Consider the following 27,480-nt stretch of genomic DNA (forward strand, 5'->3'; position numbering starts at 1 on the left):
GAGCTGGGATTGGGCCACACTTTTTTGGGGGAAACCGTTCAACCCACAACAGGGCCCTGCAGGCAAAAGATGACAAATGCCAATACCCTGGGGTGCCAAACCTATTATCTGTGTGAATAAGAGCCAGGAGGCCACGGTGGCTGAAACAAAATGGCCCAGATGGAGAGAAGTGGAAAACGAGGCCATAGAGAAAAGGCAGGTCCAGATCACCTGGGACTTTGTAGGCCCCTGGTAAATCCTCTGGTTTCTCTCTGAATGAGTTGGAAGCCAGTGGATTCATTTAAGGGGAGAAAGGCAAAACCTGACTCCAGCTTTAAAACAATCCCTCTGGTGTCTCTACTGGGTGTGGAGTGTCAGAGTTGGTGGTGAGGAAGCTACTTCCGTAATCCAGGGGAGACAAGATAGTGTCTGAACCAGGGCAGAAGCAGTCTGGGTGCTTAGAAGTGGGCAGAGCCTGAATCTACCTTTTTTTTTTTTTTAAGAGAGAGTGCGTGCATGCAGGGGAGGGGCAGAGAGGGAGGGAGAGAGGAAGAATCCTAAGCAGGTTCTGTGCTATCAGCACAGAGCCCGACGCAGGGCTCAGTCTCACACACCGTGAGATCATGACCTGAGTTGAAATCAAGAATCAGACACTTAACCGACTGAGCCACCCAGGCACCCCAAGCCTGAATCAATTTTGAAGGCAGGATTTGCCAGTAGGTTGGATGTGGGGTGTATAAAGAGGCAGGTCAAGGATGGTTCTGAGGTTTTTGGCTCCAACAACTGGACGGATGGAGTTGCCATGGACCCAGATAAGGAAACCCCGGGAAGGAGCAGGTTTAAGGGAAGAAAAGCAGGAGTGAGGTTTGGGCCCTGATTGGTTTAAGATGTCGCGTCGACTATGCCATGAAGGCCTGTGGATCTATGAGTCCAGAGCTCCGGGAAGAGGTCTGGGCTGGAGCACACATCTGGGAGCTGTCAGCATGAACTCAAATACACGTAAGGCACCCAGCTTGTGAGTGCAGAGAGAAAAAAAAGAAAGCCCTGAGGTCTGGGCCCCAAAGCCATCCAATGTTTGGAGGTTGGAAGACTGAAAGGGGCAGAGGTCACCTAAATATCCCCCAGGCTTAAATATTTTTATTTGTTATATTTAACTCTTCATTTATTTAAGTAAACTCTACACCCAACGTGGGGCTCGAACTCACGAACCTGAGATCAAGAGCCGCAAGCTCTACCAACTGAGCCAACCAGGCACCCCATATTCGATTTAACTCTTTAAGTAATTAAGGTTTTATTTTGTGTACGTTAAGTATGATCCCACATTGACTTTCCCCCTCCCCCCAGATGGTCACACTAGATAATTATTTTATCTGGAAGGACCCTTCCTGGTCTAACCTCTGGCTTAATAATTATTGATTAACCATTTTGCCATGCGTCCATCTCTTCACTGGCAGAATTGCGGTCGTGGACCAAAGTAATTCAAGATGACCCGTTCAGATCTGTTCTCAGAAGTGTACCAACCTCAAAGGAATGGCTCGTAGTTAGGAAGTGCAAAGCATCATGGGGGCTTCTAAGATACCTACTTACTTGCTGGACCCAAAGGGAGGCTCTGCTCCCAGGAAAGTCTTGCACAGTCAGGGAACAAATATTTGTATGACGGACCAGTTATTACAGATAGCTCTGACGTTCTTATCCTTTGTGAATAAATAAAAAGGTTGAGATTTTGAGTTAAGATGTGAATGAAAGAATCACTTTGCTCTTTTTAATGAGCATCAAAGATCGATTTGTGAAGAAAAAAGAAATCGATTTGTGTTCCTCCATAAGGGACAGGTTGACAAAGAGGCTAGTGGCCAGAATCGCAGCGATGTGGCTAATGTATCCCTGATGCATTTCCTAGTGCAGGGAACAGTCATATGGACATTAAATGCATTTTGTTCTTTGGGATGATTTATTGCATTTATCTGATCCCTTTCGAATTTTTGTGCTTTTTATTGGTTTCATTAGAAATAGAAAATATTTTGTTAGGAAAAATATCTTTTGATATTTTTTCCACTTCTTCAGCTTTCCTATTTTTCATATGAAACCACGTATTAGTGCACATTAATGGCAAGGAGATACAACTTAGATTACTGATTTCTGAGACTTGTAATGAAAGGAAGATGATTTTTTAAAAAAGCAGATTGCCGTATTTTGAGTGCGTATCATATCTATTTAACAAAGTGGTATTATTTGGAATAAGGAAATGCTGGAGGGTATCTGGTTCAGGCAGTGCGGCATTTATAATCTGAAGATTCCATCTCCTGAATCAGATCTTTGTCAACAAGCATCGCTGACAGGAAAATATTTGTGAAATTATTTGTAAATTAGCCAAGTCGCCAATGAGCCAAATGATCCTGTAAAGACTTTGACCTTTCAGACAAGCACTATTAAATAATGAACTGTAGAGATGACCGTAATACATGGATCCATAATGATCATAATGTACGTACAGTCTTAATAGCCTTGGCATCCATCGGAAAACCTATAACTTCTAGGACATCGTGAAGAGGGTGTTTTGGACTCGGACCAAAATAATTTAATTAAACTGTGATATTTTACCAGATAAAAAGCAAGAGTGAACTACCTTTTATTGCTGCAAGGTATAATCAGAATACATAAGTAGGGAACCTGGGGTATATGCACTTAAATCCCCACTCGAGGGGAAAGACCTTCTTCGGCCATAAGCAACTGCAGCATTTGTGAATTTGGAGGTGAACCAATACGCTTCTTGGAAGATAAATTTCCTTTTCCAGAAGTGGCCATGACACCTTACTGTTGTGCCACAGAATATGCAAAAATAAATGATGAGTTATTTCGAACAGTTCAACTAAAGGTTTTTTTTTTTTAATTGTTTTTATGCTGCATATTTTGGTGTTTAGATGAGAAATCAATCTGCTAATTTTCTTCGCTCAGAATCCTCCAAAAATAATGATTCAGGAAAGTGCAGCTGATTAATGAACATGATTGTGCAAAGACAAATAACTAAAGTATTTGGTTATCATGAAATTGAACTTTAGATCGTTGGAGGAACAAAGACAAGATTTTATCTCAAATATTTATATACATATATTTACATATACATATACGTGTGTATATATACATATATGTGTGTGTATATATGTGTATATACATATATATATATATATATATATGCTCTTATTTTGTTCCTTATTTCCAATTAGAAAAATCTTACCTACAGCTGAATTTAGTCCATCAAGATCCATCCAATGTATGTTCACGTATTAAAATGTTTAGAATTTTAAACATCACTGTTCCAAGGTTTGTATTTATATCAACATTTGGTTGTTCTGGGCCAAACGGAGAGTGAAAGCATGGAGTCTCTCTCTGCTTCATGAAGACTTCATGAAGTCTCTGCTCTTGGTGCCCCCTCTCTGTCCCTACAGCCCTGAATTATTCTGCTATTTGATGGTTACTGCAGGCAGAGGTCATTCTTCACATGACTTTTTAATGAATTAGCTCTTTCATGAACATCTGGTTTCAGGTCACAAGACAGTGGCATGAGAGGCTCAAGGCAGAGGGAGGTCCCATCCACACATCTGTGGAGGCTGGTGCAGAAAGACTTGTCCCGTGGGCAGAGAAGGGAGAAGCAGCCTGATTTCAAAGTCCTCGCACAGCCAAGAGAGAAAGCCTCTAAGTCAGCCTTGCTTGGATGACCTTTCCCTCTTGCAGTGGCGTGTAATCTCTGAGTCATGGACCCCCTTTGAGAACCCGAGGATCACTATGGCTCCTTCTCACCAAAGATGTGCGTATGTCGGCTGCTCACACACATCCACATGCACATTTTCGTCATGCCAACCCCGGGGGTGGGGGGCGGTCATGGGTACCCTAGGATCCTTGGCATCGCAATCAGATGTTGCCTTAGAATTTGGGGAAAAGAGCTTACTCTTGTTTCTTAAAACGTGGGTCATACCCTTTATATCACTTTTTTTAAGTAGGCTCCACACCCAGTGTGGGGCTTGAACTTATGACCTTGAAATCAAGAGTCCCATGCTCTACCGACTCAGCCAGCCAGGCACCCCTAAATCCCTTTTTAAAATGAACGAGTGCAAAAAAAAAAAAAAAAAAAGAAAGAAAAAAAAGGGGCGCCTGGGTGGCTCAGTCTGTTAGGAGACTGACTTCGGCTCAGGTCATGATCTCACGGTTCGTGAGTTCGAGCCCCCCGTCGGGCTCTGTGCTGACAGCTCGGAGCCCGGAGCCTGCTTTGGATTCTGTGTCTCCCTCTCTCTCTGCCCCTCCCCTGCTCGTGCTCTCTCTCTCTGTCTCTCAAAAAATAAATACATGTTAAAAAAATTTAAAAATAAAATAAAATAAAATAAAACTAGTGCTGTGCACAGGCCAATTTAGAGGACCTGTACTTGGGGCACCCAGCAGGCTCAGTCAGTAGAGTACATGATTCTTGATCTCAGGGTCGTGAGTTCGAGCCTCATGTTGGACGTAGAGCTTACTTGGAAGGAAGGAAGGAAGGAAGGAAGGAAGGAAGGAAGGAAGGAAGGAAGGAGGGAGGAAGGAAGAAAAGAAGGGAAGGAGGAGGAAGGACTTGTACTTAATGATATAACAAAGAATAAAGCACTGTCTAGTCTAGACTAACTAGTTGGTTTCACACAAGTTACTTGCCTTTGCCCCTCCTCTAAACATTTGTTCTGTGGCTTTGTTGTTCAAGGAACCCCCACAGTTGAGTCAGGAAGCTGAGACTCTAATTAGCCCAAAGCTGAGGGGAGTCTCCTTCCTATCCTTAAGCTTCAGTTTCTGCATCTATAAAAAAGAAGGGATTTAGATTAGTAGGCAGTTCTCAAGAGACCCTTTTTTGGGGTCTGTGAGGTCAAAAACATTTCATAACAAACTAAGATGTTACTTGCCTTTGTCGCTCTCATCCCACGGCAGGTGCACAGTGGGGGTTTGCAGAAGCTGTATGACATGTGATGACGTCATTGTGCTGAGACCATGTGGAATGTGTGCTGGTAGATTCTTGTGTTTCAAAGATGCTTAATGTGATACACGTCAGGAGGTAAAACCCACCGAAACAAGATTATTCTCTTAGTTTCCTTATTTCTCACAAAGTACCACAAACTGGGTGGCTTAAGACAATAGAAATTTGTTGCCTTGTAGTTCTGGAGGCTAAAAGTCCAAAACTAAGATGTCGGCATTGCTGCTATCTTTCTGGAAAGAAAATTATATGTATATGTATATGTATATGTATATGTATATGTATATGTATATGTATATGTATATGTAAATTTATATGTATATCTATATCTATCTATATCATCTATAAAAGATTTTATTTATTTTATTTTATTTTATTTTTTTATTTTTTTTATTTTTTTAAATTTTTTTTTTCAACATTTTTAATTTATTTTGGGACAGAGAGAGACAGAGCATGAACAGGGGAGGGGCAGAGAGAGAGGGAGACACAGAATCGGAAACAGGCTCCAGGCTCCGAGCCATCAGCCCAGAGCCTGACGCGGGGCTCGAACTCACGGACCGTGAGATCGTGACCTGGTTGAAGTCGGACGCTTAACCGACTGCGCCACCCAGGCGCCCCAAGATTTTATTTATTTTATAAAGGATTTTATTTTTAAGTAATCCCTACACCCAAGATGGGGCTCAAACTCATAACCCCAAGGTCAAGAGTAGCACACCCAATGAGCCAGCCAGGCACCCAAGGGTTGCTTCCTTTTGAGGGCTCTGAAGGAGAATCTTTTCCAGGTCTCTCTCCTGGCTCCTGGTGGCTGCCAGCACCCTTGGTGTCCCTTGGCTTGTAGACACATCACTCAAACCTCTGTCCCCATCTTCACATGGATTTCTCCCTGAGTGTCTGTGTCTGTGTCTCTACGTGGCCATCTTCTTTTTCGTTTTTTAACATGGTCATCTTCTTTTTTAATGTTTATTTATTTTTGACAGAGAGAGAGAGAGATAGAGCATGAACAGGGGAGGGGCAGAGAGAGGGAGACACAGAATCCGAAGCAGGCTCCAGGCTCTGAGCTGCCAGCACAGAGCCCGGTGCGGGGCTCGAACTCACAGACCGCGAGATCATGACCTGAACTTAAGTCGGATGCTCAACTGACTGAGCCACCCAGGTGCCCCTAACATGGTCATCTTCTTATGAGGACATCAGTCCTATTGGATTAAGGGCCCACCCTACTCCAGTATGACATCATCTTAACTCATTGTCTCTGCAACAACCTTATTCCAAGCAAGGTCACATTCTGAGGAAATAGGAGTTAGGACTAGGGACACAATTCAACCCAAACAGTAATCAATAATATTTAAGATGCTGAGACCAGAGTCTGACTAGGTGACTTCAAGGGTTCTACTCTGATGAAACATCATAAGATTCTAAGGTAAATTTTATTTTATTTTTCTTATGTTTATTTTTGACAAAGAGAGACAGAGACAGAAACAGATCATGAGCGAGGGAGGGTCAGGGGGACAGGGAGACACAGAATCCGAAGCAGGCTTCAGGCTCTGAGCTGTCAGTGCAGAGCCCAAGGCAGGACTTGAACTCACCAACCGCAAGATCATGACCTGAGCCAAAGTCAAATGCTTAACTGACTGAGCCACCCAGGTGCCTTTTTTTTTTTTAAGATAATTTATTTTTAAATTATCTCTACATTCACTGTGGGGCTGGAACTTACAACCCTGAGATCAAGAGTCACATGATTTACCCCTTGAGTGAGCCAGGCATCCCATTGGCTACTATTTTTCTTAAAATTAAAAAAAAAATTTCCTTAACATTCTAAGTACAGAACATAACAAATAGATTTTTATTTTTATTTTTTTAAGATTTATTATTTAAAAATGTTTATTTATTTTGTGGGAGAGAGAACACATGTACATAAGCAGGTGAGGGGCAGAGAGAGAGGGAGAGAGAGAATCCCAAGCAGGCTCTACACTGTCAGCACAGAGCCCAATGCAGGGCTTTAACCCATGAACCTTGAGATCATGACCTGAGCCAAAATCAAGAGTCGAACACTTAACCGACTGAGCCATCCAGGTGCCCCTAAAGATTTTATTTTATTTTTTATGATTTTCTACTTTTTATTAAAAAAGTTTTCTTATATTTATTTATTTTTGAGAGAAAGAGAGAAAGAGAGAGAGAGAGAGAGAGAGAGAGAGAGAGCACAAATGGGGGAGGAGCAAAGAGAGAGGGAGACGTAGAATCCAAAGCAGGCTCTAGGCTCTGAGCTGTCAGCATAGAGCCTGATATGGGGCTGGAACTCACCAACGGTGAGATCACAGCCTGAGCCGAAGTCATACACTTAACCGACTAAGCCACCTATGCGCCCCTAAAACAATTTTTTTTATATGTTTATTTTTGAGAGAGAGAGAGAGACAGCGTGAATGGGGGAGGGGAAGACAGAGAAAGAGACACAGAATCTGAAGCGGGCTCCAGACTCTGAGCTGTCAGCACAGAGCCCAATGCAGGGCTTGAACTCACGAACTGCGACATCATGACCTGAGCTGAAATCGGACACTCAACCCACTGAACCATCCAGGTGCCCCTAAAGATTTTATTTTTAAGTAATCTCTACATCCAACATGGGCTCGAACCTATGGTCTTGATCCTGAGATCGAGTCACATAGTGTACTGACTGACCCAGCCAGGTGCCCCGACAAATAGATTTTTAAAAATGTTCTTTTTGCATATTTGCTTTAGATATTTTTGAAGGAAATAAAATATTACAAATACCACCAAGATTCTTCTCACGCCACAGTCCTGCCAACCTTCATAGGCTTAACCTATATTGAAGTTGGTCTGACTCTCCATAGTGACTTTTTATAATTGTACTTCTTATACATGTATCCACATAATACTCCGGCATTGTATAGTATGTTTTTATAAATCTTATAAATGATTTCATTCTATAAATGTCTGTTTGCAAATTGCCTTTTTCCTTCAGCATTACGCTCCTTAGAATTTTTTTTTGTATCACTACACATAAATCATTTTACCTTTATTCGTTATTTCCTAATGCTCTTCCTTTCTTTGTAGATCTGAGTTCTGACCAATGTCCTTTCCTTCTCTATGAAGAACTTACTTTAATACTTCTTGGAAAGTATGTCTACTTGGCAACAAATTCTCTGTTTTTGGTTTGAGAAATTCTTTATTTCTCCTTACTCCTTTTTATTTTTATTTAAAAAAAAATTTTTTTAACGTTTATTTATTTTTGAGACAGAGAGAGAGACAGAGCATGAACGGGGGAGGGTCAGAGAGAGGGAGACACAGAATCTGAAACAGGCTCCAGGCTCTGGGCTATCAGCACAGAGCCTGACGCGGGGCTCGAACCCACGGACCGCGAGATCATGACCTGAGCTGAAGTTGGCCGCTTAACTGACTGAGCCACCCAGGCACCCCATCCTTACTCCTTTTTAAAAGATTTTTTATTTTGGGGGCACCTGGGTGGCTCAGTAGGTTAAGTGTCCGAGTCTTGATTTTGGCTCAGGTCAAGATCTCATGGTTCATGGGATCAAGCCCGCCTTGGCCTCTGTGCTGATAAGCAAGGAGCCTGCTTGGGATTCTCTCTCTCTGCCCTTCCCCCACTCATGCTCTCTCCCTCTCTCTCTCTCTCTCTCTCTGTCTCTAAATAAATAACTTAAAAAAAAGATGTTTTTGTTTTTAAGTAATCTCTACACCCACGTGGGGCTCAAACTTATGACACCGAGATCAAGAGTCGCATGCTCTTCTGACTGAGCCTGCCAGGCGTCTGCCTCCTTGACTTTTGAAGGATAACTTCACTGGGTACAGGATTCTAAGTTAGTGAATTTTTTTCTTTCAAAAAAAATTTTTAACGTTTATTTATTTTTGAGATGGAGAGAGACAGAGCATGAACTGGAGAGGGTCAGAGAGAGAGGGAGACACAGAATCTGAAACAGGCTCCAGGCTCTGGTCAGCACACAGCCCGACGCGGGGCTTGAATTCCCGTACTGTGAGATCATGACCTGAGCCAAAGTCAGATGCTCAACCGACTGAGCCACCCGGGCGGCCCCCCCCGGGTCAATGTTTTTTAAAAAAAAAAATTTTTTTTTTTAAGTTGTCTTCATGCCCAGCACGGAGCCCAATGTGGGGCCTGAACTCACAACCCTGAGATCAATCAAGACCTGAGCGGAGATCAAGAGTTGGATGCTTAACCGACTGAGCTACCCAGGTGTGCCCCTCTTTCAACACTTTCAATATTTCCATCCATTTCTTGCCTGCATGGTTTCCAAAGGGAAATTCTGTGTCATTCTTTCCTCTCTCCTCCATAGGTAAGTCCTTTTCCTCTGGCCTCTTTCAAAATTTGTCTTTGCCTGTGATTTTCTGCAGCTGGAATATGACATGGTGGGTGTAGATTGTGAGGTCTTGGTCTTTTGGTGAGCCTGTGCCTGTGGGCTGTGACTTCCCAGGGCTTCTCAGCTCCCTTACCCCCTTTGGTAAGGTAGAAAGGCTCGAGGGGGTTGCAGCTGGATATTTCCCTTCTCTTGGGTCCATTAGGCTCTGGTGAAATGGTTTCTTTTGAGGGCAGGGCTTGTTAAGAGGAACAGAATCCTCGGGGTATATACCAAAACGGCTCCTTTCCCCTTTCCCCTGGTGAGGTGTGAGGGGGTTTTTTCTGGATCTTTACTGTGAGGATCTGGAAGGGCTCCTGGGGGTAAAACTCACAAGTGTGAGGGGCCTCTGGAGTTTTTAACTTTCAAGCTTATCCACTCTGAGCCTCCAGCAATATGTCGACTAGAATACCTTCTCAGGTACTGGTTCCCGTAGAGTTTCTGCTCAGGTAAGTTGTGATTCTCTGCACCTTTAAGTCCACCTCTCCCAATTTGGCAGCTTGCCCTGTGACCTCAGTTCTCTGACAGGTCTAAAAATAATTGCAGATTTTCAGATTTCTCAGCTTGGTTTCCTGCTGTGTGAATGAAAGCAGCTTCCGATCTCCTTACACTGGAAGTCAATACTTATAAAATAATTCATTGTAACTGCTTTACGATGGTCCCTCAGATATGACAATCATTTATCCAGTGTCTGGCTGATGGAAATTCTAGTTGTTTCCATTTGTTCCCCTATTGTAAGCAATGCTGTTGTGAACATCTTTTTGCATGGCTCCTTGCACATATGTGGATGAGGGTTCTTCAGGGTGAACACTGGGAAGTGAAATTGCCGGATCGTAACGATTCGCATTTACCTTGGACTTGACTCCAGAGTGCCAGATTGCCCAGAGTGGCTGCACCCAGCGTGCACTCTTGAGCAGCGCAGGAGTTTCCTCTCACTAACTCCTCATCAGGGCTTGCAATTGTCAGACTTGTACGCTTTATCATCTCATGGGTGTGAAGCAATGTTTTGCGGGTTTCCTTTGTATTTTCCTGACCACTAGTGAGGATCATTCACTGAAGCGACAATTCCTGAGCTCCTGTCTTGGGCAGGTGCTGATCTGGGCTTGGCTTGTGGGGGGCACATCCGTGGACAAAACAGACACGGCCTCTGCCTTCCCTGCCCTCATAAATCGGTCAGGGTAGGAGGTGAAGGAATTATCGTACAGATCGTTGAAGGAAGAGCCACGCAGGCAGAGGAAAGGCGTCTCGGAGGCAATGGTAATGGTACCAGGGAGAGAGCGGGGGCGGTGAGGCCAGAGAGGTGGGGGCGACGGCTGCTAATGCAGAGCTTCACAAGCTGGTGTGAGGACTGTGCTTTTCTATCTTGAGCACTGCTGGGAGCCCATGGTGTTCAGGAGAGCACCATGTATTTCTAGCTCCCGGCCCTCAGAATGGAGTGGGATGACACTTCCTGGCTGTCTTAAGGACGTATCAAGCCGTGCGAACAGTTCTGGCCACTGAGCTTTGAGAATTTGCTTTAGAGGCAGTTGATTACCAGTGATAATTTTCTAGAGCTTTTTACTCTTCTGACAAGGTGACCAGAAACATCCAAGTAGGATCCTGAGCTGAAAGCCCCAGTCTCCGATCAACGATCAACGATCAACGGTGGTGACGAGCGGCTCCCTGCTGCTGCCTCAGATGGATGTGCTGCATGAGAAAGAAATGATCACTGTTTATTTATTTGAGAGAGGGAGAGAGAGAAAGCTTGTGTGAGCGGGGGTGGGGCAGAGAGAGAGAGAGAGAGAGAGAGAGAGAGAGAGAGAGACTCCCAAGCAGATCCACACTGTCAGCTCAGAGCCTGACTTGGGGCTCGAGCTCATGAACTGTGAGATCATGACCTGAGCTGAAATCAAGAGTTGGAAGCTTCACCGACTGAGCCCCCTAGGTGCCCCAGAAATGATCGCTATTTTAAGTCCCTGAAATTTTGGGGTTATTTGTTACCACAACATAACAGGGATCATCTTGACTGATACAGGGTCATTGTCAAGTTTTGAACTGCACAGTGAGAGAATCTAACCTATCTTTCCTTCCTTCCTTCCTTCCTTCCTTCCTTCCTTCCTTCCTTCCTCTTTCTTTCTCTCTTTTTCTTTTTTTCTTTCCTCCTTCCTCTTTCTTTTTCTTTCTTTCTTTCTTTCTTTCTTTCTTTCTTTCTTTCTTTCTTTCTTTCTTTCTTTCTTTCTTTCTTTCTCTTTCTTTAAAATTGTATTTATTTTTAAAAGAGAGAGAGAGAGAGCAAGCATGAGCAGGGAAGGGGCAGAGAGACAGGGAGAAGGAGAATCCCAAGCAAGCTCCATGCTGTCAGCACAGAGCCTGACATGGGGCTCGAACCCACAAACCATGAGATCATTACCTGAGCTGAAATCAAGTTGGACGTTTAACCAACTGAGCCACCCAGGCACCCCTATTTATTTACTTTCAGGGGGAGGGGCGGAGAGATAGAGAGAGCACAAGCAGCAGGGGACGGGCAGAGAGAGAATCCCAAGCAGTCTCTGAGCTGTCAGTAAGGAGCCAGATGTGGGACTCGACCCCACGAACTGTGAGATCGTGACCTCAGCCGAAACCAAGAGCTTAACCCGCTTACCCCACTTAACACTTAACCCACTGAGCCATCCAGGCGCCCTAACCTATACTATAAAAAAAAATCACAGCTACCAAATTGGAAATAGACTATCTAGAGGGTCAGAAATTAAGAGCCCACTGCAATAATCCAAGCAAGAGATGACAGCGACTTGCACTATGATGGTAGTGACAGAGGTGGTAAGAAGCAGTCAGCTCATGGACATCGTTAGGAGGCAGGGCCAATAGGATTTTTCTGATGGATTGGATGTGGATGTGAAAGACTCAAAGGTTTTAGTTTGAGCACCTGGAAGAATGGAGTTGCTATTGACTGAGATGGGGAAGACCTCAGGTGGGCAGGTGCTTAGTTTGGGGATATTAAAGTTGACATACCTTAGACATCCAGGTGGAGATGCTGAGCCAGCCCTTGGCCTATAGGAGTCTGGGGTTCAGGAGGGAGGTCTGGGTCGGAGACGTACACTTGAGAATGATCAGCAATTAGGTGGTCTTTAAAGTCATGACAGTGAATGGAATGGAATCAACAGGGGACGGATTGTAGGTGCAGAAAAGGACTACACCTGGGGGCTACAACACTCGGAGGCTGGGGAGAAGCAAAGGAATCACTGAAAAACACTGAGAAATACTCACTTGTGAGGTAACAGGAAACCAGGAGGATCGTGTCCCGGCGGCCCAGCCGAAAGAGTCTGTCAGGTAGGAGGTCGCGATCAGTTGTATCAAAAGCTGCAAATAGATCAGGAAAGTGGCAGGCAGAATTGGCTCTTCGTTCCAGCAACACGGGGCTCCGTGGCATTGTCGGTGGGAAAAGTTTTGGTCCAGCGGACAGCAAAACATAAATAAATAAAAATAAAAATAAAAATAAAAAAGATGTATCAGAAAAAGGGGAGAAGGGCTGAGTGGTACTCATGAATGATGGGAGGAGAGGGGTCAAAGCAGAGGGCTGGACGTCCATAGCACTGTAGGTGATTCATCTACCGGAGCAGGCAGGAAGCCAGCGGGTGGGGTTCAGAGATGGAGAGATAGATGTGGGGAGTGGACTTCCTCTGCTGATCACGTCAATATCCACAGTGACCTCAGAAAGAAGGGAGGGGGGTTGGAGGTTTGAGGAGGGAGGAAGGGAGGTGGATAACTTGCTGGAGCATTGGGTGAGAAGTGAACCTGGGTTAAGTATCCTATGATTGCCAAGGGCATTAAGAGTCCACTTGAGGTTTGTGGTCATGAATTTAAAATGAAACCAGGCCGTGTGATGCCAGACGCATTTGGCTGGGCAGGTGCAGGTGCCGAGCAGGCAGCAAGTTGGAATTATCACCGGGGTTGTGGTTTGGCTCAGGGAATATTAGGAAGTGAGGAGGCAGGTTGCTGAGGGTGTGTGGAAGGCAGAGGGTACAGTGCTTGACCATGGAATGTAAGCAGACACAGAAGAGGAGGAGGGCGTCGAGTCACTGGGGATGTGGTATTAGGACCAACTCAGATTTATTTCCGGAAGACAAGAATCTGAATTCTTCTGGAACACATATACACACCATTATCTATACACGGTCTAATCACATGTTCTCAGAGAATACTTGAAATTAAAACAATGCCCGTAGCTTTGTATACTTAACGTTGTCTATTTTAATCTGTATTAACATGAGTTAATAGATATATTAGAGGACAGAGAATTTATTTTAAATGAGATCACAAAAATTGATTTGATACATTTCAGTGACTTCAACTAAGTAGTTTTTTTCCCCCAAAGTGTTATAATCAACTTCATTCAGAAGTTTTCAATGGGGCGCACGGGTGGCTCGGTCGATTAAATGTCCGACTTCGGCTCAAGTCATTATCTCATGGTTCGTGGGTTCAAGCCCCCTGTTGGGCTCTGTGCTGACATCTTGGAGCCTGAAGCTGCTTCAGATTCCGTGTCTCCTCTCTCTGCCCCTCCCCTGCTCACCCTCTGTCTTTCTCTCTCAAAAATAAACATTAAAAAAAAAGTTTTCAAAAATTTACACCTGACAGTAGTCAATGCCAAAGCTCAAATCTGCTATATACTCATACTGACTATGAGTGAACTCAATCTTACATGTAGTTAAGCAATGTCCACAGTCAACTATGAGGGCTTCATGTGCATTTTTTTAATTCTTTTTTTTCTAATGTTCATTCATTTTGGAGAGACAGAGACCGAGCATGAGTGGGGGAGGGGCAGAGAGAGAGGGAGACACAGAATCCGAAGCAGGCTCCAGGCTCTGAGCTGTCAGCACAGAGCCCGACGCGGGGCTCGAACTCACGGACTGTAAGATCATGACCTGAGCCGAAGTCGGGTGCTCAACCGACTGAGCCACCCAGGCACCCCTTCATGTGCATTTTTTGTTCCTCACCACACCCCTCTTCCTTGTGATTCAACAAATATGCCTGCCTTTGTGATGTTCACATTCCAGCAGGGTGCAAACAATAGGTACACTAATAAGTAAGCGAACAAATGATCTAGTTTGTCTCAAACGTCCTTACCAGTGACCATAAGCACTGAATCCAGGGGCCAGTGGCAACCAACTTTCACCTAAAATGAAATTAATAGTAAACTCTTGATCAAATCATTGTTATGGCCAAAAAGGCCACTGAGGCTAAGTAGTTGTTCTGCTATATAAATCTGCTAAGTAATTAATTAAAGCAGTTTAAGATGTTGTTAAGAAAAGAGAAATGGGCAAGTCCAAAGGCAGTCAGTGCAGACTGTTTATACAGGTCACCATTGCAGATGCACAAAGGGACAGGTCCCCCTGAATTTAAAAGAATACTCACCCCCAGTGTGACTATATATATTTAGAGATAGGGTCTTTAACAGAAGTGGTTAAGGGGAAGTGAGATCTTAAGGATGGGAGCCAAATCCAACAGGACTGGTGGATGTCCATATAAGAAGAGGAAGAGGGGATGGGGCGCCTGGGTGGCGCAGTCGGTTAAGCATCTGACTTCAGCCAGGTCACGATCTCGCGGTCCGTGAGTTCGAGCCCCGCGTCAGGCTCTGGGCTGATGGCTCGGAGCCTGGAGCCTGTTTCCGATTCTGTGTCTCCCTCTCTCTCTCTGCCCCTCCCCCGTTCATGCTCTGTCTCTCTCTGTCCCCAAAAAAAATAAATAAAAAGCGTTGAAAAAAAAAAAAATTAAAAAAAAAAAAATAAAAAATAAAAAAAAAGAAGAGGAAGAGGGGCACCTGGGTGGCTCAGTCAGTTAAGCATCCAACTGCGGCTCAGGTCACCATCTCAGGGTTTGTGGAGTTCAAGCCCCACATTGGGCTCTGTGCTGACAGCTCAGAGCCTGGAGTCTGCTTTGGATTCTGTGCCTCCCTCTCTGTCTGCCCCTCTTCTGCTCACTCTCTGTCTCTCTCTCTCAAAAATAAATAAATATGAAAATTTTAATTTTTTTCATGTTTATTTTTGAGAGAGACAGAGAGTGCCAAGTGGCGGGGGGGGGGGGGGAGGGGGCAGAGAGAGAGAGGGAGACACAGAATCCGAAGCAGGCTCCAGGCTCTGAGCTGTCAGCACAGAGCCCGATGCGGGCTCAAACCCACAAACCGTGAGATAACCTGAGCTGAAGTCGGAAGCTTACCCGACTGAGCCACCCAGGTGACCTGAAAAAAAAAGGTGTTTGTTTTTTTTTTTAAAGAAGAGTAAGAGAGACCAGGGATGCACACACGTGGAAAAAACCAGGTGAGGACACAATCAGAAGGCAGCCACCTATGAGCCAAGGAGAGAGGCCTCAGGAGAAACCAGACCTGCTGGCACCTTGATCTCAGACTTACAGCCTCCAGAACTGTGAGAAAATACATTTCTGTTTTCAGCCATTGAGTCTGTGGCACTCTATACGTCAGCCCTAGCAAATTAATACAAGGATGTTACGTTAACTGAAATGAGCCAGGCAAATACTGTTTGATTTCACTTATATAAGGTATCTAGAGTGGTCAAATTCATAGAAACAGAAATAGTAGCGGAATAGTAGTTCCCAGGGGCTGGCGGAGGAGGGCAAAATGGGGAGTTGTTGTTTCATGGATATAGAGTTTTGATTTTGCAAGATTTTCATCTTGCACACGGAGGCTGGTTGCACAACGGTGTGAATGTAGTTTATTGAGCTGCACACTCAAAAATTATGAAGATGATAGATTGTTATGTGTATTTGACAAAACACACACACACATGCATGTGCACACGCACACACACACACACACACACACACACACACACAAGAAGCCAGTTGTTAGAAGGGTCATCTATGTGTGTATTGAAACTGCCAAGAATGAGGACATGAGAGATGGAACATCGTTTTGTGTTTACTGGACATACAGATTCTTCTGCCGATTGTCTGTTCTTTACTTCTGTCTGTCTGTCTGTATGTATGTATTTATTGAGCAGGCTCAAGCAGGGCAGACAGGTATCGAGGGAGGGAGAGAGAGAATCCCAAGCTGACTCCCAGCTCAGCGTGCAGCCCAGTGCAGGGCTCGATCCCACAACCCTGGGATCATAACCTGAGCTAAAATCAAGAGTTGGATGCTCAATTGACTGAGCCACACAGGTGCCCCTGCCAATTCTCTGTTCTTACCTTCAACCACTTTTCTGTTGGGTTGTCTTTCTCGAATAGATTTTTTTTTTTAATGTTTATTTATTTTTGACACGGAGAGAGAGAGACACAGCATGAGCAGGGGAGGGGCAGAGGGAGAGGGAGACACAGAATCCGAAGCAGGCTCCAGGCTCTGAGCTGTCAGCACAGAGCCCGACGCGGGGCTCAAACTCACAGGCCGTGAGATCATGACCTGAGCTGAAGTCGGATGCTCCACCGACTGAGCCACCCAGGGGCCCCAACTTGAATAGATTTATAAGCATTCTTTATGGATTCTAATCACTAATTCTGTCATGCTTATGGAAATTACAGTGATCGTTTCCCAACATGTGATTTCCACTTATTTTAATGTAATTTCTCATAAGAAGTCTTTGAGATCATTTTAGTCAATTGTGTCTTTCACCAGGTTGTGCTTTTTAGGTCTTATTCAACAGCTTCTCATACACTGTATCTAAAATTTCTGTAGTTTTGCATTTCACATTTGAGTCTTTAACCCATACTATTTGATTTCTGTTTTGGGTTTGGGAGTGCATCTTCATGAGTATATTATCAGGGGCTTCTAAAAGAAGTTTAAAAAAAATTCTGTAAGATTATAAAAAAAATCTATTTATATTTAATTTTTCTAATGTTTACTTATTTATTTATTTATTTATTTATTTTTTTAAATTTATTTTTGGGACAGAGAGAGACAGAGCATGAACGGGGGAGGGGCAGAGAGAGAGGGAGACACAGAATCGGAAACAGGCTCCAGGCTCTGAGCCATCAGCCCAGAGCCCGACGCGGGGCTCGAACTCACGGACCGTGAGATCGTGACCTGGCTGAAGTCGGACGCCCAACCGACTGCTCCACCCAGGCGCCCCATTACTTATTTATTTTGAGAGAGAGACAGAGCACTAGTGGGGAAGGGCAGAGAGAGAGGGAGAGGGAGAATCCCAAGCGGGCTCCTTGCTGTCAGCAAGGAGCCCAACGTGGCATAGGGCTTGAACCCAGGAACCATGAGATCATGACCTGATCTGAAATCAAGAGTCAGTATAAATAAATAAATAAATATAACCAAGTATTGTTATTCCTGTACTTTATCCTTAATTACAGAGACTGAAATTCATTTCCTTTATTAGTGGTAATCAGTTTACCCAAAGTTTTTCTGTCCCTTTGTCACCTCTCCCTGACTCTAGACGATTCCTTTCACCCTGGGATTGTAATTGCATACCTAGGTCAGAGGAGGAACATGCTTCTGTGTATAGCAAAGAGCCATCACAGCTCGTCTAGGCGTTCTCTATCCTATATCTGTAGTAAGAATTTGCTATTAATTTGAAGGTAATGGGGCTCTTTTGGAGATTGGTTGACGGCCTTTTGGGGGGATGTTTGGGAAATCATTCTTATGACATTTTTAATTAAATAAATTTTATTTTTAAGTAATCTCCACCCAATGTGGGGCTCGAACTCACAACCCCGAGACCAAGAGTTGAATGCTGAGCCAGGCAGCTGCCCCTCTTATGATGTTTTTATTGATCAAAAGAATATGAACATTCTGTATTTTGTGGTCTGCTTCTTTTGTATTTTCTCTATAAGAAAAGCCAAACATTGGGGTGCCCGGCTGACTGAAAGAGCATGTGGCTCTTGATCTTGGGGTCTTGAATTCGAGTCACATGTTGGGTGTAGAGATTACTTAAAAATAAATAAGTAAATAAACTTAAAAGAGGCCAAACATCCACCATAAAGATAACTATTCTATTTTTTAAAATACTTTTTTAAAATGTTTATTCTGAGAGACAGAGACAGAGAGAGCATGTGCAAGCAGGGACGGGGCAGAGAGAGAGGGAGAGAGAGAGTCCCAAGCAGGTTCCACACCGTCAGCTCAGAGCCTGACATGGGTCTCGATCCTACAAACCATGAGATCATGACCTAAAGCTGGATGCTCAATTGACCAAGCCACCCAGGTGCCCCAAGGTTAACTATTTTGACATGTATCAAGGGTAGGGGCACCTGGCTGGCTCAATCGGTTAAGCAACTGGCTTCAGCTCTGGTCATGATCTCAAGGTTTGTGAGTTCGAGCCCCACTTTGGGATCTGTGCTGACAGCTCAGAGCCTGGAGCCTGCTTCAGATTCTGTGTCCCCCTCTCTCTCTGACCCTCCTCTGCTCACTCTCTGTCTCTCAAAAATGAATAAACGTTAAAAAATTAAAAAAATATATATTAAAAAAGTAAAAAGTTAATAGAGTTTTTAAGAGTAATTTTAAAAAACATTTTTTTGGGGCGCCTGGGTGGCGCAGTCGGTTAAGCGTCCGACTTCAGCCAGGTCACGATCTCGCGGTCCGTGAGTTCGAGCCCCGCGTCGGGCTCTGGGCTGATGGCTCGGAGCCTGGAGCCTGTTTCCGATTCTGTGTCTCCCTCTCTCTCTGCTCCTCCCCCGTTCATGCTCTGTCTCTCTCTGTCCCAAAAATAAATAAAAAACGTTGGGAAAAAAAAAAAATTAAAAAAAAAAAAAACAAAAAACATTTTTAATGTTGAGAGACAGAGAGAGAGAGACAGAGTATGAGCGGGGGAGGGGCAGAGAGAGAGGGAGACACAGAATCCGAAGCAGGTGCCAGGCTCTGGGCTGTCAGCACAGAGCTCAAACTCATGAACCGTGAGATCGTGACCTGAGCCGACGTCGGACGCTTAACCGACTGAACCACCCAGGTGCCCCTAAATTGTCTTTTTAAGATTAAAGAGAGTAATTACTCTGGAAGTTGGAGTATTAGAAGGAAACCTTTGGGGATGATATTTTGAAATTAAGATGTCTTGTGTTGAATGAAAAGGAGGGAGGGAGCATTAAATTGAGGGGCCAAGACACGACCAACACAGACACTGAAGCTCGAACGGCAGAGGATGTGTTTCGTTTCCTTTGGTTTACAGAGTCACTTGCCTGTTTGCTCTGTTTGTAAATATGCCTTAGATGGAAGAAATGCATTTTGGTGGCAAATAGCCCCTGCTTCATCAATGCTTAAGATTAAATTCTGGGTTCCCAAATAAAATGTCAGAATCTCAGATTTATTTCCTATGGACTCCCCCTTCTGAGGGCCCCTTTGTGATCAATTCCGGTCTTCTTTGTTCACCGTTTAGACAAAACAGGGCTTGTGGATAATTTTTAACTCCCCATTACTGTGCCTTTATTCTTTCTAGAAAACTATACCTTTCCTCCAAGGTAAATCTAAGTAATTTACCAAAGATGAGGAGGAAATGTTTATCTTGAAATGCAGCTTCCCCCAGGGTGGAGTTTGCCGGCTCTCTGGCTTGCTCGGGTAACAGTGGACAGCTGTTTATAACAGGAACCGAGGAATAGCACGTCTCAGTGAGATGGCAGGCAGACAAAGGAGGAGGACTGAGAACGATCAAACTTGGAATTGGGCCAGGACAATGAAAATCAGCATCTCCTCCCCTTAATTCTTTCATGAAGCCCTACGAGACTTTTCAATGACCACATGTGGTCAGAGGTCAGATGTTGGGTTTAGATCTCATCCCAAAGGCACCCATTGCCTCCGGACAGCATGCTGTGGCATTGGCTGGCTAAGTGTAACTCAGAGAAAAGCATCATGGATCACTGGATCTGATGGTTTAGCGGAGCAGGGCTTCCTTGAGATCTACCTGTAGGTGTGTTGGTGTATAGACCCACTTCTACTTTGGTTGAAAGAAAATTCATCGGAGTCTGGAGTTGAGTGGAGAACCTTAATTGCCGTCCATAATCAGTCACATCCACACAAAGGAAAAGGGCTTTGAATTTTGGAAAGATGTTTGTTTCACTTAAAAAAAATTTTTTTTAATGTTTACTTATTTTTGAGAGAGAGAGTGAGAGAGAGAGACAGAATCCAAAGCAGGGTCCAGGCTCTGAGCTGTCAGCACAGAGCCCGACCCGGGGCTCGAACCTGTGAACCATGAGATCATGACCTGAGCCGAAGTCAGATGCTTTACCGACTGAGCCACCCAGGCGCCCCTGTTTGTTTCACTTTTGTACATGTTTTTGCATGTGTGACAGGTGCCTCCTGCAGTAAGGGCCAGAATCACCCAGGGCTCCATTCCGGCTTAGTGGAGGGACTGTCAAAGGCCATCAGGGGTTACTTACTGGCTCTGAGAGAAAAGACTGAGGAGGCAGCAATTCTGATGTACAACACATTGTGAAGCGAACCCCCGGTGTCGGTAAACCTAAGGTGAGCGTTAAGCATCCGCAGACAGACCACGGTGGGAAGGAGTAGTGAGCTCTGTTCTGGCTCCACCTGAAAAAGTGCAGGGGCGCCTGGGTGGCTCAGTTGGTTAAGCATCCAACTCTTGGTTTCGGCTCAGGTCATGATCTCATGGTTTGTGGGTTCGGGCCCCACATCAGGCTCTGTGCTTTTGGCATGGAGCCTGCTTGGGATTCTGTCTCCCTCTCTCTCTCTGCCTCTCCCCTGCTCGCTCTCTATCTCTCTCTCAAAAAGAAATAAACAAACATTAAAAAAAAAGTTTAAAAAAAAGGAAAAGTGCGAAGGGAGGTGGCTGGGGCACAGTGCTGGCTGGCGTTTGCACCACATAATCTTGGAAGGCAATTTCAAAGAAAATGCCTAGAAACAAGCTTCAGTTTGTTACCAGGCTTGATAAAGCACCCCAGTTTTGCCGAAGGCATTTTAGAGGAAAATAATTTACTTGTTCTAAAGCTTGAGTACTTCTGGTGAATTATGAAGGCTAGTTACCAGCCATATGTTCAAAGAACTTGAATTCTTTTTTTTTTAAATTATAAAAATTATACATGCTTGATATGAAGAGAAAAAAATCAAACAGAACAGAGTCAAATGAAATCAAGTCTATCTCCTGTTCCCTCGTTACTCTTCATTCCATGCCCAGCGGACTCACTACAAACATTTTCCTGGTGAATGTGTTTTTAGACATTTTTGAAGCAGATGCAAATTTGTCCCTCTTTTTAAAAAGACCTTTTTTTTATTTTTAAGTAATCTCTACACCCAGCATGGGGCTTGAACTCACAACCCTGAGATCAAGAGCTGCATGCTCAACTGACTGAGCCAGCCAGGTGCCCCTACAAACTCGTCCTTTTAAAAATCAAATAGAGGTGCCTGGGTGGCTCAGTCCTTCGAGTGTCCGACCCTTAGTTTCAGCTCAGGTCATGCATGATCTTAAGGTTTGTGGGATTGAGCCCCAAGTTGGGCTCTGTGCTGAATGTGAAGACTGCTTAAGATTCTCTCTCTCTCTCCCTCAACCCCTGCCCTCCTCTCTAAAATAAAAAAATAAAAATAAATAAAAAATTTAAAAAATGCAAATAGGTAGTGCTTGGCTGTCTCAGTGGGAAGAGCATGCATGCGACCCCTTTTATTTTTTGAGAGAGAAGAGAGCATAGTGGAGGAGGGGCAGAGAAAGAGGGAGAGAAAATCCCAAGCAGGCTCCTAATAGAGCCTAATGTGGGACTTGATCTCACAAACTGTGAGATCATGACCTGAGTTGAAATCAAGAGTTGGACGCTTAACTGACAGCCACCCAGGTGCCCTGATCATGCTACTCTTGATCTGGGGGTTGTGAGTTCGAGACCCACCCCACGTTGGGCAGAGAGCCTACTACAAAAAAATAAAATAAAATAAATACAAATAGATTCATACTTTTGCATAATTGTTCTATGACTTGACTCTGAATTCCGATCGTCATTCTGTATCAACTCAGATTTACCTAATTCTTTTTGAAATCTATAAAGTATTCCATTGTTATGTTTGTACTATAATTTATTTAAACATTCTTTGTTGATGGGTGTTTGGGTTTTTTCAGGTTTTCACTATTATAAATAATGTTGCAGTTATATATATGTTTGTATTATTTTTATACATTTATGCAAGATTATTTGTAGAATGGCTTTCTAGAAGTAGAATTTCTGGGTGGAAGGTATGGGTGTTTAATTGTTTCATAGGTTGTTGCCAAATTGTGTTCTAAAAAAGGGAATGACTACATTTTTACCAACAGTGCATCAAAGTGCCTGTTTTCCCACATCCTCATCAATACTGGGTATTGTGAAGGTAAACTTTTTCCCTAATCTGAGAGAGTATTTTAATTTGCATTTATTTTATTATTATTGAATCATGTTTATTGAACACATTTCTCTATGAATTTTTTGTTCATATATTTTGTCCATTTGTCTGATTTTTTCTTACAATTTGTAAGAGCTTTATTATATTATGGTAATTTATTATAATTATTATTATATTATAGGTATTGAAAATATTTTCCCTCAATTTTTTTGTTTCTTGCATTGTTGTGCTGTTCTTTTGTGTCTTATAGAGATGTAAAATGTGTATGCATTAAAATTTATTGGTGTTTTTCCTTTATGGCTTCTGGATTTCCTGTTATGCTTAGAAAAAACTCCTTCAATCTATGATTTGAAAAGCTTTTAGTATTCCTCTAATGACTTTCATGGTTTCATTAAAACAAATCATAAAATATCTGACATATACAAAAGAGTAAACATAACCTATAATGTGGGTTATAGAGAAAATAAACTTTTAAACTCAAGCTAATAAATAGAGGCTCAATGGGTCTTACAGAATCCTGTAGACCATGGTAAGGTCTCTCTCTACACCCAATGTGGGGTGTGAACTCATGACCCTGAGACCAAGAGTTGCATGCTTAGGGTGCCTGGGTGGCTGTGTTGGTTAAGTGTCCGAGTCTTGATTTCGGCTCAGGTCATGATCTCATGGTTTATGAGTTTGAATCCCATGTTGGGCTCTGGGCTGACAGTGTACAGCCTGCTTTGGATTCGCACGCTCTCTCTCTCTCTCTCAAAATACATAAATAAACTTAAAAAAAAAAAAGGAATAACATAAATCTAGTTAAAACATTTTTTTCAGCATTTTTTTTCTTATATAGTTATCTGGTTGTCCCAACATCACTTATTAAATAATCCCTCTTTCTCCTGGCTTCTTTTATTTATTTTTTTAAGTTTATTAATTTTGAGAGCAAGAGAGAGAAAGAGAGAGTGAGTGAGCGCATTCACAGTTGGGGTAGGGGATGAGGGAGAGAGAGGGAGAGAGAGAATCCGAAGCAGGCTCCTCACTGGCAGCGTGAACCCCGATTTGGGGCTTGAACTTACCAACCATGAGATCATGACCTGAGACCAAACCAAGAGTTGGAAGTTTAACCGACTGAGCCACCTAGGCACTCCTCTCCCAGCTTCTTTGAAATAATGGTTTATGTTTCTGATGTGACCTCTGCATACAAAATAAAATCACTTCTACCTATAGTAAGATACACAAAATAACTAACAAAAATCCTTCTTGATATTTTCAAATTCAATAACCAAAAGTAATCCCCATTTTCTAAAGCTTGCTGAAAAGAGATTTAGGAAATGCATTCTAATTTCATAGCGGGGGGGAAAAAAACCCACTAGATATTTGACCTCTTTCACCTTGACCATGTTATTTAACTTCTCCAAGCCCCAGTTTCTTGACCTTTAAAATGGAGATAATAATACACTTCATGGGCTGTTGTCAGGACTAAGTGGACCAAGGAATACAACATGCTTTGCATGGTGCTTGGGATGTAGTAAGCTTTCAATCAATGGTTTAATAGTTTTCCTTATTAAGATGTATTGTTATTACATTATCAGCCTCTCAGGAAGGCTGTACTCTCCAGGTTTACGGCTGGACCACAATTCTTGCATGAGATTTTGCAGTTAGAGACCTAGTTTGCTAATTTTATGGCGCGATAGCATAATGTTATGCTTTGTAACAATGTGAAATCTTGAGACTCCTAAATCTACATGTTTTAAAAGTAGGCTCTATGTCCAACATAGGGGGTAAACTCACAACCCTGAGGTTAAGAGTGGCATGCCCCTACTGACTGGGCCAGCCAGGGGCCCCTTAATCTATGGTTTTTTATTTTTTTTATTTTTTAACGTTTATTTATTTTTGAGACAGGGAGAGACAGAGCATGAACAGGGGAGGGTCAGAGAGAGGGAGACACAGAATCCGAAACAGGTTCCGGGCTCCGAGCTGTCAGCACAGAGCCCAATGCGGGGCTCGAACTCACGGACCGCGAGATCATGGCCTGGGCCGAAGTCAGCAGCTTAACCGACTGAGCCACCCAGGCGCCCCATCTACGGTTTTTTAAATAAATGAAGTGATGGCAAGCCCTAATACTACAATAAATGTGGTTTCCTGATCTTGAGAGGGTCTCGCCTCTCCGCTGAATGGTAGTGTAGGATTCACAGGCATCTTCTGAAAAACTGTGGTCCATTTGCCCACCACAGGGCTGAACCTTTATTAGAAAGAGTGCTCTTGTAAATGTAGATTTTGATGGAAACTGAAGCCATCTAATACCCTTTACTCCTCATTATTTCCAAACTGATGTCGAATAGTCCCATCCATATCTAGGACGTCCAGAGCCTTTTACTGAAATTTATTATGCTGTAAAATTCGGTTCTCACATTATTAGATATATAATGAGCTACTAACTACTCTTCCCATTTCATAGCTGCAGGAATTGCAGCAAGACAGGGTTTTTCCTGCCGGAAGTTACTCAGAAAGGTAACGGCACAGACCTATTTGTTTTTAGCTCTCTTGGGTCACCGTCCAATAATATCTGCTAGTCCAAATTATTCTTAAAAGAAACTGCTGGATGTGGAAATTATAATCTGAATAGATATTCCAAAGAGAAAATTATCACTTTATTTGAAATAGATGAGTGAATTATTTTGCATGTGTTGTATCCCTTAATTATTCTATTATATACAGATCTGAACTCCTTCAGGGAGAGTGTATGGTATAAGGACACCAATAGCATTTACAGTATATTAACCAACCAACAATAGGTTGATGATTCGCCCTGGATTCATGCCAGGGTGTGTGAAAGAACTCAATAAACATGATATGCATTTCAAAAACTGCTAGTCATAATTAAAATTTCCAAACCCCTCATTCCTATAAATTATATTAACTAGAATATGAACATTTGGCCTGCCCCTCTCTCCCCTTACAGCACCGTAGACCCCGTGATTACCAGCCTTTCGGGAAGTGGCACAGAATACTATGCTTCTCAAAGAAAAAAAGGTGGTATTTGGATTTTTTGTGTGAAACTTACGGCATAGGGTTGTGCACACTGCTCTGTCTAAAATTCCCTCTGCGACTGGGGTTCTAGTCCCTTCTTTATTCCTTGATGAGACTTTCCACGCTTTTCATCTTTGCTATATTCTTTTCAAAGAAGCAGCGCGATCTGAGAATTTCGTTTTACTCTTTCTTAATCTTCTGCCACAGACTTATTTTGAAAACGTTCCTTCTCATCGGAATTTCGAAAGGGTCCTTAAAGCGAATCGCTGCAACCCGCTCCGTGTCCCCCGCCCCGCCCCCCCCCCCCCCCCCCCCCGCCCCGGCCCCGGGATAGGAGTCCGCGTCTGAAGTGGCTGAAAAGGCAAATTGTGACCCTGATAATAACGAGAGCAACGGGACCCTGGGCGGTCGGCCCGGGGGACCTGCCCGCGGCACGCCGCGACCCCGGCAGCGCACAAAGACGCGCCCGGGTGGGGGGCCCAGCCCACCGCCAGGCCGCCGCCCGGAGCGCGCGCTCGAGCCCGGGCCCTGGCGTCGGCACCGCACAGCGCGGCCGCTCCCCTCCTTCTCTTCTGCTCTTTTTATTAGAAAGGAAAAAAAAGGAGAGAGGGAGAGAGGGAGGGGGAGAGAGAGAGAGAGAGAGACAGACAGACAGAGACAGAGAAAGAGATAGAACGCAAGAAGTCCCGCCCCTCCGCCCGCCCTCCGCTTTCCATTGGCCCGGCCTCCGCGCGCGTCACTTCCGGATGCGCCAATGGCGAGGCGCGATACTGCGAGGTGGGCCGGGCCCGAGCGCGGAGTGGGCGGCGGGTCGGTGCAGCAGCCCCGCCGCGGCTCGGCCACCATCGCCGAGGCGCCGCTGCTCCCACAGACGCTCGCGAGCCGCCCCCCGCGCTCCCAGCCTACTCTTCCTCCCGCACGCCCGAGACGCTCGCCCGACTCGGGTCTCGCCCCCGCCTCCGCCTCGCCCGTGCTCTCCCCTCGCTCGCCTCCCACCTTGTCTCTGCCTCATTTTCTCTCCTAGTTGAGGAAAAAAAAAAAATCACCATCATCCTCAGGGAGCCCCTCGCCCTCAGAAAAACAAAACCAGACATGATCCTGGGCTCCCGCTCCTGAAGGACCGGCCGAGCGAGGAGCAGGGAGCAAGTGGAGACCGCCCCCGAGGTCACGGGAGGGAAGCCCCTGCAGCCCCCGGCCCTGTCCCCGCGGCCGGCCCCCTCCTCGGCCCGAGCCCGGCGGCCCCCAGCCCCGCGGGCCTCCCGCCCCGTCCCCCACTTTCCCGGGAGCCGGCCGAACACACCTCCATTGATGGTGTAGCGCATCCGGGGAAGGTAAGTGTCCAAGTTGCCGGCGCGTGGCGGCCACCTTCTCTCCTGGCCCCTCGTCCTGGGCACGGACATGGGGTGGCAGGGGGCCGGCGTGGACGCCCGGGTCCGCCGGGAGCCGGGAAGGGCAGGCCGGCGTGCGAGCCGCGCGCGCCCGGTGGTGGTGGTGGTGGTGGGGGGGGGGGGGGGCGGGCATAAAGGGCCGGGGACTTCTTCGGCCCTGTGCGGGCCAGGTCACTGTCCCACTCGCCTGCTGACCCCTGTTCTCTCTCTGCTGCTTATTCATGCTCTTGTTTGACTTGTCTGAGGTTAAACTGTTTCATGTGACTGAATTATTGGCCGAACTGGGGGTGGGGGGTAGTGGGGGAAAGGAAAGGAAGTCAGAGACCCACAGTGTACATTTCTTGAATGTTTGTGGATTTGGGGGTCTTGGGGGGAGGACTTTTCTTAAAGTATCATTTTCCCATTAGGGAGAGATTCCTTCTTTGTGTTCTAAATCTCCAGTTCTCTGTTCTGTGTGATTACTAGCCCAAAATCACTTGGAGCAGAATAGGATTCTTACTA

The 27,480-nt window shown here is 44.7% G+C and overlaps 1 protein-coding gene and 1 long non-coding RNA gene across 6 annotated transcripts in view; one reads left to right on the forward strand and one right to left on the reverse strand.

Annotated features, from left to right (window-relative positions):
* Nucleotides 1-4,409: 4,409 nt before the first annotated feature.
* On the reverse strand, nucleotides 4,410-27,225 carry LOC131505535 (uncharacterized). Of its 3 annotated transcripts, none has more exons than XR_009258445.1 (4): nucleotides 26,892-27,225; nucleotides 12,589-12,681; nucleotides 10,880-11,031; nucleotides 4,410-4,791 (listed from the first exon to the last, which is right to left on the reverse strand). It is a non-coding gene; the product is annotated as an uncharacterized LOC131505535 (long non-coding RNA). The 3 variants fall into 3 exon arrangements; XR_009258447.1 differs by having other exon boundaries at nucleotides 4,411-4,791; nucleotides 12,589-12,644; XR_009258446.1 differs by lacking the exon at nucleotides 12,589-12,681 and having other exon boundaries at nucleotides 4,413-4,791.
* The window catches only part of RERE (arginine-glutamic acid dipeptide repeats), a 429,059-nt gene continuing 428,004 nt past the window's right edge, over nucleotides 26,426-27,480 (forward strand). For 2 of the 3 annotated variants that reach the window (XM_058719218.1, XM_058719219.1), the window contains exon 1: nucleotides 26,427-26,922. The gene's annotated coding sequence lies outside the window, so the exon portion shown is untranslated. Of the gene's footprint in view, nucleotides 26,923-27,480 lie in introns of all 3 variants that reach the window. The other variant, XM_058719215.1, reaches the window with a different exon arrangement.

The sequence above is a fragment of the Neofelis nebulosa genome, chromosome 2 (genome assembly GCF_028018385.1).
Source record: "Neofelis nebulosa isolate mNeoNeb1 chromosome 2, mNeoNeb1.pri, whole genome shotgun sequence".
Taxonomy (NCBI): Eukaryota; Metazoa; Chordata; class Mammalia; order Carnivora; family Felidae; genus Neofelis; species Neofelis nebulosa.